Below are 13,822 nucleotides of genomic sequence, written 5' to 3' on the forward strand. Positions count from 1 at the left end.
CACTACAATATCCCATTAATTTCACACAACAGTGCGAATTGCACTTAAATCTATATGAAATACAGTTAAAGTTCACAAACAAATGACTGATATTAAGTTAAGCATCTAAGTGCAAGTCAGCACATATTTACTGTAATCTGTTGCCAGTTATTTGCATTCACTGGATTCAGTTCAGAGAGCAGGCCCACTGTTCGCTTTCTTCAGCCTGTTTGCTTAGCAGCCAGAAGGCAGAACAGTGCCCCAATGAATCAAACTGGTAAACTACAGGTGACATGCAGGTACAGCACAGCACACAGGCTGTTCTGGCCAGAACAGAAAATGGGAACAAATGGCTTGGTCTAAGATCGTGATACGTAGGCATGATTTCAAAGCTTATTCATCTTAGCTAAAATATATATCACTGGCTCACAAAGCCAATCGCATTTTGTGGAAGCGAATTTTAGCAAAATGTGTTAGATGCACACGCACTGCTGTCACAGAGTATGGAAACATATGATGAGACCGTGTTTTTCCTGGATGGTGCAAGTAAAAATCCATTAATACACAAGAATGCCCACACCTACAGACTGGAAAAACAGTTTAACAGCACTCCCCAATTAAATCATTTGATGCTTCCTTACGCAGCCATCCAAGCTGAATTCTCTTCTGAAGGCTGAATTATACTTTTCAAACGCTCAAGAAAAGACGAGCTGTAACCAAGCGTGGCTGGACCACGGTCGGTTGTTCTGTAATGTTCTGGTTTTAGGAAGACTTTAGTCATGGTGCCCAATGTGGTAATTCTCATTTCCTCTCAGTTTGTCTCATTCTGAAAGGGGAACCAGGTCAAACTATTCTCCTGTCACGCCAAAGCACCGCATCGGCCGCTCTGATGACTAGCAGTGAGCGCAGTGAGCGCAGTGAACGCAGTGAACGCAGTGAGCGCAGTGAACAGCAGTGAGCGCAGTGAGCGCAGTGAACGCAGTGAACGCAGTGAGCGCAGTGAACGCAGTGAACGCAGTGAGCGCAGGACGATGCCGAAATCTAGACGCTCGCCCCTCGCAGAGCAAATAAACTCTGCGAGACTTAAAGAGATTTACGATATGCTTTCCTCCACACGCCATATCAGATAACTGGATATTTTTTGCTTTAATCAAACCTTTCTCCATGTTGTTTTTTTTTCTTTTCCAGGGACAATGTTGAACAGGCAATTAAAAGTTATTTTATCTCTTGCCACAAAAAAACGAAGTTTTAATTAATTTCATTGTTGCGTGTGATTTTGCATCATGCAGTTAATGTTTGTTTAGTTCGCATTAATATGAAACAAGCGCCGTTATTTGAGCCATTTGCTGACTGAAGTTATGTCTCTTCACAGAGTTCGCTCCCCGGTGGATAATCAATGCTGAAGAACAAATGAATAATAAAGTCTAAGAAATAAACAAAAAATGACTTGGCCATCAAGATTGTTGGATAACGACATGGACCAAGAAAACAATGTGAAAAACAAATACATATTTCCAGTTCTCTCTAAAGGATCTTTCCTTTTTTCACCTCGTACGGTTTTTACATCAACAGCAGGGGGTACTAACGTCCACAAGGGGAATGCAAGTCACTGTTCAAGTAATTCTTCCGGGCTATTAAGTTGGGTGTAGCAATGCATGATGGGAAATATTTCATCCATTGCATTACATTATACAATGCATTACGGAATTACTGCGGAGCACCGTAATGTCTCTGAGGTTTAGCTCGATATTTAATTTTATTTTAATGATACAAGCATATGTTTGCTTAAAGTACTGCATTGTACATGTGGCAGACCCATGCACAAGCAAGAGAGCACTGTTTGAGTAGCACACTTTTTGGGAAGAAGACCCACACAATATTGCTTCCACTATGGGAGATCAGATAAACAGCAGATGAAAACAAAGTTGAACTTGCATGCCATAACTACAGTCTTACACATACACACGCGCGCACACGCACACACACACACGCGCACACACATACACGCGTGCGCGCGCACACACACACGCAAACTGATTTACACCTCCGAAATGCAGTACACTCCACACTGGTCCAAATCCTTGCAATAAAACCCCAGAGGCTAAGGACACCCTGTTCTACAAAAAAGATCCTAAAATGTGAGCTTTCAGGAGCCCCAGATAAACTTGTACTGGGTTTGCTGTGAATTATGACACAAGCAATAAACAAGTGTGAGTGGGCCAATGGGAAGAGCCCACAAGACGCTAACGATCAGAAACAGGACAGGGCTCCACACTGCTGACTCATCTGACATGCCTTTTCCAAAAAGGCTGAAGCCTCCAAACCTCTTAGATGCGCAACCATTCAAAGCAGCACCGTGGGCTTCTGCTTTTGAGATACACCCCAAAAACGCATTCAGCCATAGCGCAATAAAAACGGCTCTCTGTCGCGAAGCAGGGGTCTTAAAATGAAAAGAAAAAGCGTAATAAATACATAAATAAATAAACAGGAACGCTAAAGAGGCGGATCACGCAGGGCTGCCAAACCACAGCTGCTGGACCTTGTCCATAAAAAGCCTTTTGCCAAAATCTAAAAGATTGTCAACATGTGCAGGAAAAACTGAGCTTCCGTGCGGAGCGGATTCTTCTGACAGCCAGTAAAAGAGCAACAGAGGCATGGTTTCAGCACCACTGCCTCACCCCTCCATCCCAGAACTGGACCCACGCTGCACCCCTCCAGTGTCCGGACAGCCCTGTGCCTATAGGGACCCGAACAGCTCTGTATTTACCGGGACTTGGACAGAATTGTACTTACAGGGACCCGGACAGCCCTGTGCTCATAGGGACCCAAACAGAACTGCACTTACAGGGATTAGGACAGTCCTGTACTTACAGGGACCTGAACAGTTCTGCACTTATAAGGACTTGGCTCCAGTTCGAGTTTGCAGGTTTTCTTGAATCCACTGTCTGAAAAGCTATGTGAAAAATAAACAATGTACATTCTGGACATTCACATCAGTGTTTATACCCTGTATTGTGATCATGGAAATTTATACTTGTACTTTGTACAGCAACCGAGCCATTAAAGTAAGTGTAGGTGTTTGTCAATCATCTCCATAAAGAACCTTAGATTAACATGCACGCTGTAATAGTGAAAAACAGTTATTATCAGGGCAAAATAATCTGCATCAACTAGCATTTTCTAAACCACTCTTTAAAAAAACAATTAAACATCAATGTCAAATCAAGATTAGAAATCTGCCAATTGGAATTACTGTTCCTAATTACAAGAACACAACGCATTATCAACAGACCCTACCAAGAAAACGTAAAAGTATATTAATATTGGGGGGCCTATGGTGATTCATTTAATATGAATATTAATTATGAATTTGATGAGGAAATTCTAACAATGGCTGTACATGCCTATAAGTAAGATAATGCGGAGCGCTAACACTAGTGTAATTATTGTTGATTAGCTGTACTTTATCTTTAATAATAAGGCAGCGGTACGTTATTTACCACTGTGTAGCTTAAAACATTGTGGTTCACATGATTATTTATCAACGCATTTGCTGGAATTGTAGCCCTCTACCTGATTGTGAAATTAGGGAAAATTGGTTAAAAAAAAATTATAGGTGGCAGCACAATATATTATAAGATATAACAAGCTAGCTATATTCCCAAGATAACCTGCTGGCCAGTGTTTGACAGCGGTTAGCTAGCGAGCTAGCTAGCTAAACTAATACTCAGTAAAACGCAGCTAGCTAGGCACTGTCTGGTGCCTTCTCCATTAATGCAAAAGAGCACCTTAGGATAAGTATTATAGTCCCGGTCATCCGGCTCCTGGTCAGTATTTTAGTACCAGCAGACCTGGTCCAAATGTGTAATTTTTTATGCATCATCACAGTTGTATTATTTGGGGTGGGGCAGGCATACTTAACACAAAAATTTAAATGTTACCATGTGCAACTGTGGTGGAAGTTGTGTGAAAGTGAGGTTGATGAAAATATTCATTTCAGTCAGAGGTTTCACTTTCTGTTTCGTTAAAACGATTATAAATAGTGTGGCAGAGTGATGTAGCTGTAAAGGAAACAGACTGCCTCCTGACATCAATTTTCTATTTAATCTCTAAGTAGATTCACAAAAAACCAATTTATGCCTGTGCCCTTTTCCCAAATCACCTTTCTCTTGGTGCGGAATCAGTAATGTAGTGGCAAACAACGTTTTTGAAAAATATTTTTAAAAAACAAAACAAAAACACCTCCTTGAAAAAATCATTAAAGCTATTGAAGTCTCATAATTATTTCTCTTGTGTCACAGATGCTGCAATAATATTTTGGGCAAGGAGCCACAGAAAGGTACTGATCCTGAATTCCTTGGGCAATATATATATATTTGTTTTCCATTTGGCTAAATTAGAACAATCTGCCATAACACATAATTCTCTCAACAGCTGAACCCTACAGGCCAAAGTCCAAGTCACTCCCACCTCAAACACCTACCAGGCTTCACACACACAAACTCCCACCCTTAGATCAGAGTGAGCCCCGATGCACTTTAGGACTGGATCAGAGTGAGCCCCGATGCACTTTAGGACTGGATCAGAGTGAGCCCGATGCTGTTTAGGACTGGATCAGAGTGAGCCCGATGCAGTTTAGGACTGGATCAGAGTGAGCCCGATGCAGTTTAGGACTGGATCAGAGTGCGCCCCGATGTGCTTTAGGACTGGATCAGAGTGCGCTTCAATGTGCTTTAGGACTGGATCAGAGTGAGCCCCGATGCAGTTTAGGATTGGATCAGAGTGCGCTCTGATGCGCTGTAGGACTGGATCAGAGTGAGCCCGATGCTGTTTAGGACTGGATCAGAGTGAGCCCGATGCGGTTTAGGACTGGATCAGAGTGAGCCCCGATGCGGTTTAGGACTGGATCAGAATGAGCCCGATGAAGCTTTAGGACTGGATCAGAGTGAGCCCGATGCGGTTTAGGACTGGATCAGAGTGAGCCCCGATGCGCTTTAGGACTGGATCAGAATGAGCCCGATGCGCTTTAGGACTGGATCAGAGTGCGCCCGATGCGCTTTAGGACTGGATCAGAGTGAGCCCGATGCGCTTTAGGACTGGATCAGAGTGAGCCCCAATGCGGTTTAGGACTGGATCAGAGTGCGCCCCGATGCGCTTTAGGACTGGATCAGAGTGCCCTCTGATGCGCTTTAGGACTGGATCAGAGTGAGCCCCGATGTTGTTTAGGACTGGATCAGAGTGAGCCCGATGGTGTTTAGGACTGGAGCAGAGTGAGCCCGATGCTGTTTAGGACTGGATCAGAGTGCACCCCGATGCACTTTAGGACTGGATCAGAGTGAGCCAGATGCTGTTTAGGACTGGATCAGTGTGAGCCCGATGCTGTTTAGGACTGGATCAGAGTGAGCCCCGATGCGCTTTAGGACTGGATCAGAGTGCGCCCGATGCTGTTTAGGACTGGATCAGAGTGAGCCCCGATGTGCATTAGGACTGGATCAGATTGAGTACAGTACAGTGTTAATAGGAGCGCAGCGTGTGCATTTTACGCACGTCTGTTTTCCAGAGCAAGCTCGTTTCGGTGGCGGCTTTCTGGGAGGACTCCAGAAGACCTGCGAAACCATCAAAAGGGCTTCGGTGGCGACGGGCGGCGGCCACGGGCAGCCATCTGCACAGGGAGCGCGCTGACCAGCCGCGGAAGATAAACTGAGTCATCCGAAACATCGCAAGCTGTGCCAGCAACAAAGCGACCGAAACGTGGCGAAAAGGCAAGGTCGCGCACACAAAAATAAATAAATATATAAATATGTTTGCTGACTTTCAATCGTCAAAAGAGCAGAAACAAAGGACGATAAATACAGTTCAGAGGGCTGCCAGCTGTCTCCTGCATTCATTTGTTTGAGGTAGCATGAAAACGTCAAATTTTGAAAATTGTTTTATAACAAGCCAGTATCGTCCCAAAATGATATCGAAGGAGAACTGTTGACAGAGCAGTCTTGTTAATATTCATTAAATTATACCAGCTGCCCTCACGGCAAGATTTCTTTTATTTATTTTATTTCTTCATTCTTTTCACTTTGAAAGAATGAGGAAAATGACAAACTAAATTAATTGCAAGAACATCTTTCTATTTTCAGAGAGCTATTTGAACACGACGAGGAAACCTATTAAAATTCAACCACACTATGTCACGCTGTTGTTCTTGGTTTCAATTAGTTCTGATCTGCTGCCCAGAGACTACAATTAGCCTCCAAGAAATATATATCCTATGTATCTTCAAAATCAGATTAGACAGAAGCCATGCTTATTACGCATGTTAGCCCCCCTGCTCTCAACAGTGCTCCTCTATCTATTAATGCCTCTCTCTGACCACGTCCGAAAGTAGGGGAATTTGACTCCAGCGGCCATGGCTAGCCCTGGAAGGGAACATGTAAAAACCCACTCGTTTCAAGCAGGGATTTCCTGCCAGCCACGTCATTCTCAACTCTCCGACCTTCCTCGGAGCTGCAGCGAGACAGAGATTCACTATGTGGATCGACTGGAACTGTAAGAAGCAACAGCTGTGGAGCATTGTGTAGTCGATCCCCCTGTGGACCCACCGCTTGAAAATAAGCTCCGCCCACAACACACAAACCCCCACCCCTCAACCCAACGGTTGCTACACCACCAGCAGAAGATATTCAGCCTGCGTAGATAATGGAGGGACACAGAGTAGCATTGATCTACTTTAGCGTGCCAATCAGGTCTTCTGATGACGTGCTTTTTCTGGTTACGTGCAGGAACCCCACGTAATAGTTTGAAGAAACAAGATAAAACTTCTGAGAAAGGCAAGCAGAAAGATATTTCAGGTTCGAGGTTCTTTTTTAATCCCTGATTTTTACAGCTTTTGTAGCTGGGTGGCAACGAAAAGCTGTGAACTGCATGCATTGTTATCAGTGTTTCATTACATTAACCCTTTTTAATGAAAAAGCTCGAGTTAACTCCTGTTAGAACCATGTTTAAATTATTTTAGATTTCCTAATTCTAAAAGATAATTCTAATAATCCTTTATTTTATTAGATTTCAGCCATGACATATGTATTATATGTCTAATATTTAAACCCTCTCAATTCACCAATGAAGCCAAAGAAATGAACCAACAATTTTTAAATAAACAGCCTAATTATAATGTTGGGTGCATTTTTTAATTGGGCTATCTGGTAATGCATAATTGCATCGCCATGGATATTCTGCAATCAATTATGCGAAATGTATAAGCTGTTCAGGATTCATGAGTAAGAACATTTCAAAACAGCTGCACACTCATATTCAGCTGTTAGTAATCAAGACTCACACCAATCACAAGTGTGCGCTGTTATGGCAGTCGTGGTAGCGTACTGTCGAACATGTCACCATTACGAGGACATACTTTCTTAAGAAGGTTCACTTTACTAGCAGGTTTATGTTATTGTTCACTGTAACCATGGAGATGGTAATTACCAATTAGGGAATGACTACAAGGTTGTTGACCATGCAGGGCCATTGCAAGAGCTAGAACAGTGCACTATGTAATGAACTGCTCAGGGTTCAACAATAACGCTTATCCACAGCAAGCAAAACCAGGTGTTGAACAAGTAAAATTACAGAGCCACATTCCTGATCGGGTCAAGGGACGATTCAGGACTAATTCACTATTTTATTTTGCTTGAATCTCCATTTTGGTAACACTAAGCTAGCGCAGTTAAACCCTGTTCTGAAAGAGAATAAAAAAGTGTTACAAGGTGAGCATGACGTTGGTTACTGACAACTCGTTTTCAACAGATAAAACCTGAAACTACAACTCTGCCTCTTCAGCTGTGTGTTGGGTCAATCTAAAATCAGAGATCTGCAAGCAAGTTTCTGACAAATGGCAGAATTAAATAAACACAAGGTCACATTCTCATGTAGCCCACAACAAACTGCATCATTTAGTGTTTGGACACACACTGACAGATTCATTAATTCATTACTGGCACTAGGAGCCGTCTCAGTTGAGCTGGGGAGTCGTAAGTGGCCTGCATGATCATAGACAGCTGCTCCATTTCAATGTTTCTTTCATGACACGAGAAGAACCATAGCTAGACTGCACTGAACTTGCAGTGCTGTCGACACGTATAGGACACACTTTAATTTACTGTTTTGTTTTTTGAGAACGTAAGACGAGTAGCGCTTCTTTTGTAAGCAGTTGTCAGACCAGTTATTAGCGTTTTATGCCTCGTCTTGTCATACCACATCTTTCGGAAAATAAAATAGAACAAAATATGCCCTAATAAGACCCATGATTATTTGGGTTTGTTCGCTTTTTAACTTAAAATACTATTTATAATTGGAAAATAGGAGCCTCTCAAAAATTAGGCTAGACTAACAGAAATAAATATTCATGAAAATTAACATAGGTATATTTTGACCTCCCTTTAAAAATAATAACATTTCATGGTTATAAAAGACCCCCATTCTTGAAGGGTTCATATCTCAGAAGTTCAACTGTAATGTAAATTGTGCAATTAATTAAATTCTAAAATCTACTACTTAATCTAAGAATATGCCATCACTCTGAAACAGGAGAATCTTTCCCTTATCTGTCCACGAGACCTTTTTCCAGAACTCTGCACTTCTTATAAAACTCTAACCTGACCATCCTGTTTTCACAGCTAAGTACTGGTTTGCATCTTGCAGTGTAGCCTCTTTAGTTGTGCTTGTGAAGTCTTCCACAGACAACAGACACGGACAGATGCACAAGAGAGTGTTTCTGATCTGCGGGACAGGTGTTTGGGGTTTTTTTTCATTATGGGAATAATTCTTTAGTCATCAACTGTAGAGGTCTTCCTGGGCCTATCAAATACTGCAATTGCTGAGCTCACCAATGCTCTTTCTTCTTAAATATGTGCCAAACAGTTGATTTTCGTAAGCGAACGATGTTGCCTCTATTTTTTCCTCAGCCTCATAATAGCTTCCTTGACTTTCACTGACACATCTCTGGTCCTTATGTTGATGAACGCCAGCAACAGACTCCAAAGGCAATCAAAAGCCTAGAATCAACACTAGACACTGAAAGTTATCTTATACCTGAACTAAGCAAGAAAGTGAACACACCTGACTAATCAGAAACACCTGTGAAGTCACCTGTCCCAAACATTATGGTGCCCTGAAATGGGACTATGTATAAAAATTGCTGTAGTTTCTACATGGTGAAACTAAAAGGTATAATATATAATAAATACCCTTTAATAAAAGCAGAGAATATGCACTTTAACGACATGTGAACTTTCTGATTACAAACCTAAATTGAGAAAAACAAGACCAGGTTAAAACCTAGTATATGGCTGGACCAAACCGGCCGAGGTCACAGACATGCGCGGTGTAACTTTATCACTCACTCACTCACTCGCTCACTCAGTCAGTCAGTCGGTCACAGACATTTGCGTTTGTAGGGCTGGCCCCACTGTTGCGGTCCAGCCAAAAACATGTCCCAAACATTATGGAGCTCACTAAGTTAATAGCTAAATGTCATTACAGAGGCTTTGTTTTTTTTATGCACTTCATGTCCACCAGAGAAGCACACAGCAAAAAATGACTAATGCCGTTTTAATGGTCAGTCTTATCAGCCTACATAAATTGTTGTACCTTCAGTAAGTGTCATTTTCATAGCAATGTTATAGTAGGCTAACTAGCTTGCTAATGCTCAGTTCCATCCATGCTTAACTAAAGTATCAGTCCCTACACTTCGGTGGACAGAATAATTGGAGCTTTATGTAAGAAATTCATTATAAGGGAACATTTAAACTATATTTGCCATATAACATTGCCCTGCCTGGCCAGCGTTATATTCCTCTCTTCAAAAAAAGATCTGAGCAGAGTTTAACATATGTACCAGGTACAGGCAATCTCCAACATATGTACGAATCCACAATGTCTCCAGTTGAACCAGTTTTCACATACAGTAGTGCATTCTGAAAATTTTCCGATGCGCCAAAGAAGGCTTGATCATCCACCATATAGTTCTGTTCCATCAACAGACACATGACCTTTTCATTTGCTGGAGGTCTGGCATAGTTTCTGTTTTTATGTTTGACTTTTTTTTCCCCCTCAGGCTGCTGAAAGAACTGGTTCACTGGGCATTGACATAAGAAAAAAAAGAGAGACAATGTATGACGTCAAAATTCTTACCTTCACAGAGACACAGCAAAAAGGAGCAAGATCAGTATTAACAACAAGCAGCCGTAAGTTGCCGGGTAAGTAAGTCAGATCCACGGTGCCGGCTCCTGTGACACCTGTGCGGCTGCCAATGACTCAACAGAGACTGCCTCAATTGGATCAGCCCTGTATCTCTCAGCGGCATCTTCCAGACGGACGAAACGAGCCTGCCCCGCCATTCTTTCCAGGCAGGGCGAAATAGCCCCCTTTTGTTGTGCAAACGCACTTGAAAATAAGCCGTGAATCAGACCGCGGAGAATAAAGACACGCCTTTCTGCGCGGGAGTCCCTGTGTTCCCCGGCAGGCCGTGTGCCGCCGCATCCGTACGCCGTCACGTTAGAACGGCCGAGAATTTGTCATCGAAATCAAAAATACAAATTTGTGACAAAAAAAATGAACTCACTAGAAATCGGTTCCCTGCATTTATCTGTTATGTATTTCAAAGATCTACGGTACAGCATGAAAAAAGAGAGAAAGGTCAGTCACAGGAGGGGGAAGGACTGGGTAGAGAGAGAGAGAGAAAAAAAAAAAAACATTAAGTATCATGCCTCACGACCCGCGCTCACTCAGTCAGACTGCTCAGCAATGCGCAGACACAAGGTTAACTGCCAGGCTCTGACATCACAGCTCAGAGGCTCCGGATGGGGACGGGAGCCGTGCAGCCGGGCCCGCGTAGCCGGGCTCTTTTCCGCGTTTTTCAGGCGTCCAGCGAGCGCGGGACAGGCGAGGCCGAGCCGCTGGGAAAGGCTAGGAGAGGTCACGCCTGCCCTCCAAACAAGCCCCCGTCCTCCTGCGCTCAGCTCACATTTCCCTGGAGGAATCTGTAAGCGGCACAGTGTGACTTTAGTGAGGGGGGGTGGTTGGGGGGGGGGGCTCGGGAGCGGGATGGCGCCTTCAGCATGTCTAATGTGGGAAGACCTCCAGTCTCTCTCCCACAGTGATATTAAGGACACAAGACTAACTCCTGGCTATAACAGATTTCATATTAGCCTGAATTCATTCTTTCATTACTGACACAGCCCCTCACACCCCCACCCCCCCCCCCCCCCCCTTCCCCCAAATACACACACACACACACACAGTCTAGTGGCAGTCTTCAACATCAGACTACTTCTGAATTGTCTGACTGTAGAGCATGCTGCTCTGGACCCACAAGCAAAAATGACATGTAAAACTGAATGCCACAGAAATTCAGAAGTGACTGACAGAGCCAGATTGTGTTTAAAAAAATTGTGCAATAATAATAAACAGATGTGCTGAGTACAGTCTACAAAGTATTACACACAGAGATACTGATACTGATTATACTTCTTGTTTAAGTAATAAATTATGGTTTTGGCTACTGCCTTGTCTTTCAGTCTTTTGATTAACATTTGCAACAAAATGCACACAGCCCTGTCTTTGCGCAGGTGAATGCAGCATGAGTAAATAATTAGTGCATTCTTTTAGACTTTGAAGAATGCCTGTTAATATACACATGCATATTTCATTAAGTTTTTTTTTTTTTTTAATAAGTAAACGCTCCAACAATGCTAACCACAGAATGCTAAATTAATCCTCTATAACACGCTCTACTTTAAAAACCACAATGGAGGCCAATTTTTACATCATGAAATTAGCCAACTCATGACTCGAGGAAAAATTAAAATGTGTGACTCAAAATATGATGTACGATCCTGAATACAGCTGAAGTCCATGACACCGCATGCATGCGTAGGCTCTCTCTCTTCACAATAACAGGTTGGACAAACTGATTATAAATAATTAGCCTATAACGGGAATTTAAAAATAACCAGCACACCTGACCACTTTGACGGCTAGGCTATTCCGCGTTTGTTTGTCTCCATTGCGACAACTGACTGCTTTGAGGTGGGGCAAAACAAATCAAATGAAATTATCGTTATTGCATTAAAAATGCAACTGATGCAACTGTGCAAAAACATGAAAATAGGTTTCTAAATAACTATAATACTGTACTGTAAGTATAATATACGAATACTATGTAGCTACATACCACTGTCTTCAAATTGATTCTAGTCTGAAACAGAAATGCACACCAAACTTGATTTGTTGAAATACACGTAACTATCGCATCCGATACAATACTAAAATATTTAGATATATTTTGTTTCCTCCCAAAATATTTTGTTTTAAAGTAATAACTCTTAACTACAAACAAACTGTATCTGGTTAATAATTCGGATCATTCGTGTAACTGGTCAATACACATACCGTTGTCTTTACGATCAAAACTATTTGCAGCTTGTGAACACATTAGCTAGCTAATGTAGCCTAATTTGTAACTTGAAACGCCCTTAAAGTTTGTGAAGGATTCATGCATTGATATAACGTTATCCAGTCCAGCTTATATGTCGCGACGTTTAGCTACAAACTTACCAAGGCAAGCATCACATGTAGGTCATTGAAAAGGAATGTTTACAGTTATTGCGCAAACCAAAAACACATTTCGAGGAGAAAATAATATCATTTTTTCAGTATTACGTCATAAATAATGTGTTCTAATGTTATAGTGCACAGCTGCATTTCCAGCTAGGCACCTAAATATCTCACATCAAGCAAGTTACATCGTGTTCCCAAGCAAGTCACAATTGCAGCATTCGCTGCTGCATGCATAAACATAAGTAAAATGTTACAAAAATATACTGTATGATATAATTTCCTATTACGCTATATGCACAAGCGGACTTGCAGGCCGAACTGTATGGAAAAGTATTGCCTTAACGTTACTGCACAGATCTGTCAAAACCACAAAGCTAGGGAGCTAGCAGGCTAGCTAATGCACACTGACCTAGTTCGAACAGATTAAAATGCCCTATTGCAAAGTGCAGGCTGTATCGCTACATTTAAAATGTTTGCATTAAAATATTACTTACCGTATGCTTACGTCTTTGTAGTTTTAAATATGTCTCTTTTGAGAGAGAAATTAAGAAGTCCAAGCAGGCTCAGTGACCAGCGCTTGCTTTAATATTTCGCTAGCTGGCTAGCTAGCTAGTTCAATACACTACACGGCAAGCGATATTTCAACCCCTGCAACAAAACGAGCTGTCAATGTATTGCTTATCACAGTCTCAGTTTTTGTCTCTTTTTATCTTTACCATCGAAGTCACTGTATGCTCGTTATCTGAATTTCTCTAGGTGCCTAAAAAATGTGCTCCGGTCATGTTCGTCGCCTGCCACGACGGGGAAATGCAACAGACGTACTACAATTGCTCCGCCCTCCCTTCTCGCTTACACTGTACAGTATGGGCGCGCACTGATCCTATATAAAAATTATTTCTTCAAACTATCTACTGCTCTCTACAGGGCTAACCCTGTAAAATGCATACTATACATCTGGCCTCCATGACAAATGCTATTCTTTTTTTAACCGGCGAAGGCATTTCATATCGATAATGCCTTGCCGTCACGTAGCTACCTGCATGTCCTCGTGCGCTCTGCAACAAGGATACGACCCCAGTAATTCAAGGTATATAGGCTATCACGCACTTGTCGAAATGATATCTTACCAGCTAAAATGATCACCAGTAGGGTATTTCCAACGTTAGTACGCGGCCAGTGTACGATTGGAAATTGTATTCATTTGTATTCCAGTCAGCCAATCACAAAAAAACGAAAT

At 42.2% G+C, this 13,822-nt stretch overlaps 1 protein-coding gene and 1 long non-coding RNA gene across 6 annotated transcripts in view; one reads left to right on the forward strand and one right to left on the reverse strand.

Moving 5' to 3' along the window:
• Positions 1–13,468, reverse strand: part of LOC135243537 (thyroid hormone receptor alpha) — a 139,708-nt gene extending 126,240 nt beyond the window's left edge. For 4 of the 5 annotated variants that reach the window (XM_064315453.1, XM_064315451.1, XM_064315452.1 and 1 more), the window contains exon 1: positions 13,080–13,468. The gene's annotated coding sequence lies outside the window, so the exon portion shown is untranslated. The remainder of the gene's footprint in view (positions 1–13,079) is intronic. The other variant, XM_064315454.1, reaches the window with a different exon arrangement.
• Positions 6,658–11,232, forward strand: LOC135243539 (uncharacterized). The gene is made up of 2 exons (XR_010326672.1): positions 6,658–6,821; positions 10,082–11,232. It is a non-coding gene; the product is annotated as an uncharacterized LOC135243539 (long non-coding RNA).
• Positions 13,469–13,822: the final 354 nt, after the last annotated feature.

This window comes from Anguilla rostrata, chromosome 17 (genome assembly GCF_018555375.3).
Source record: "Anguilla rostrata isolate EN2019 chromosome 17, ASM1855537v3, whole genome shotgun sequence".
NCBI lineage: Eukaryota > Metazoa > Chordata > Actinopteri > Anguilliformes > Anguillidae > Anguilla > Anguilla rostrata.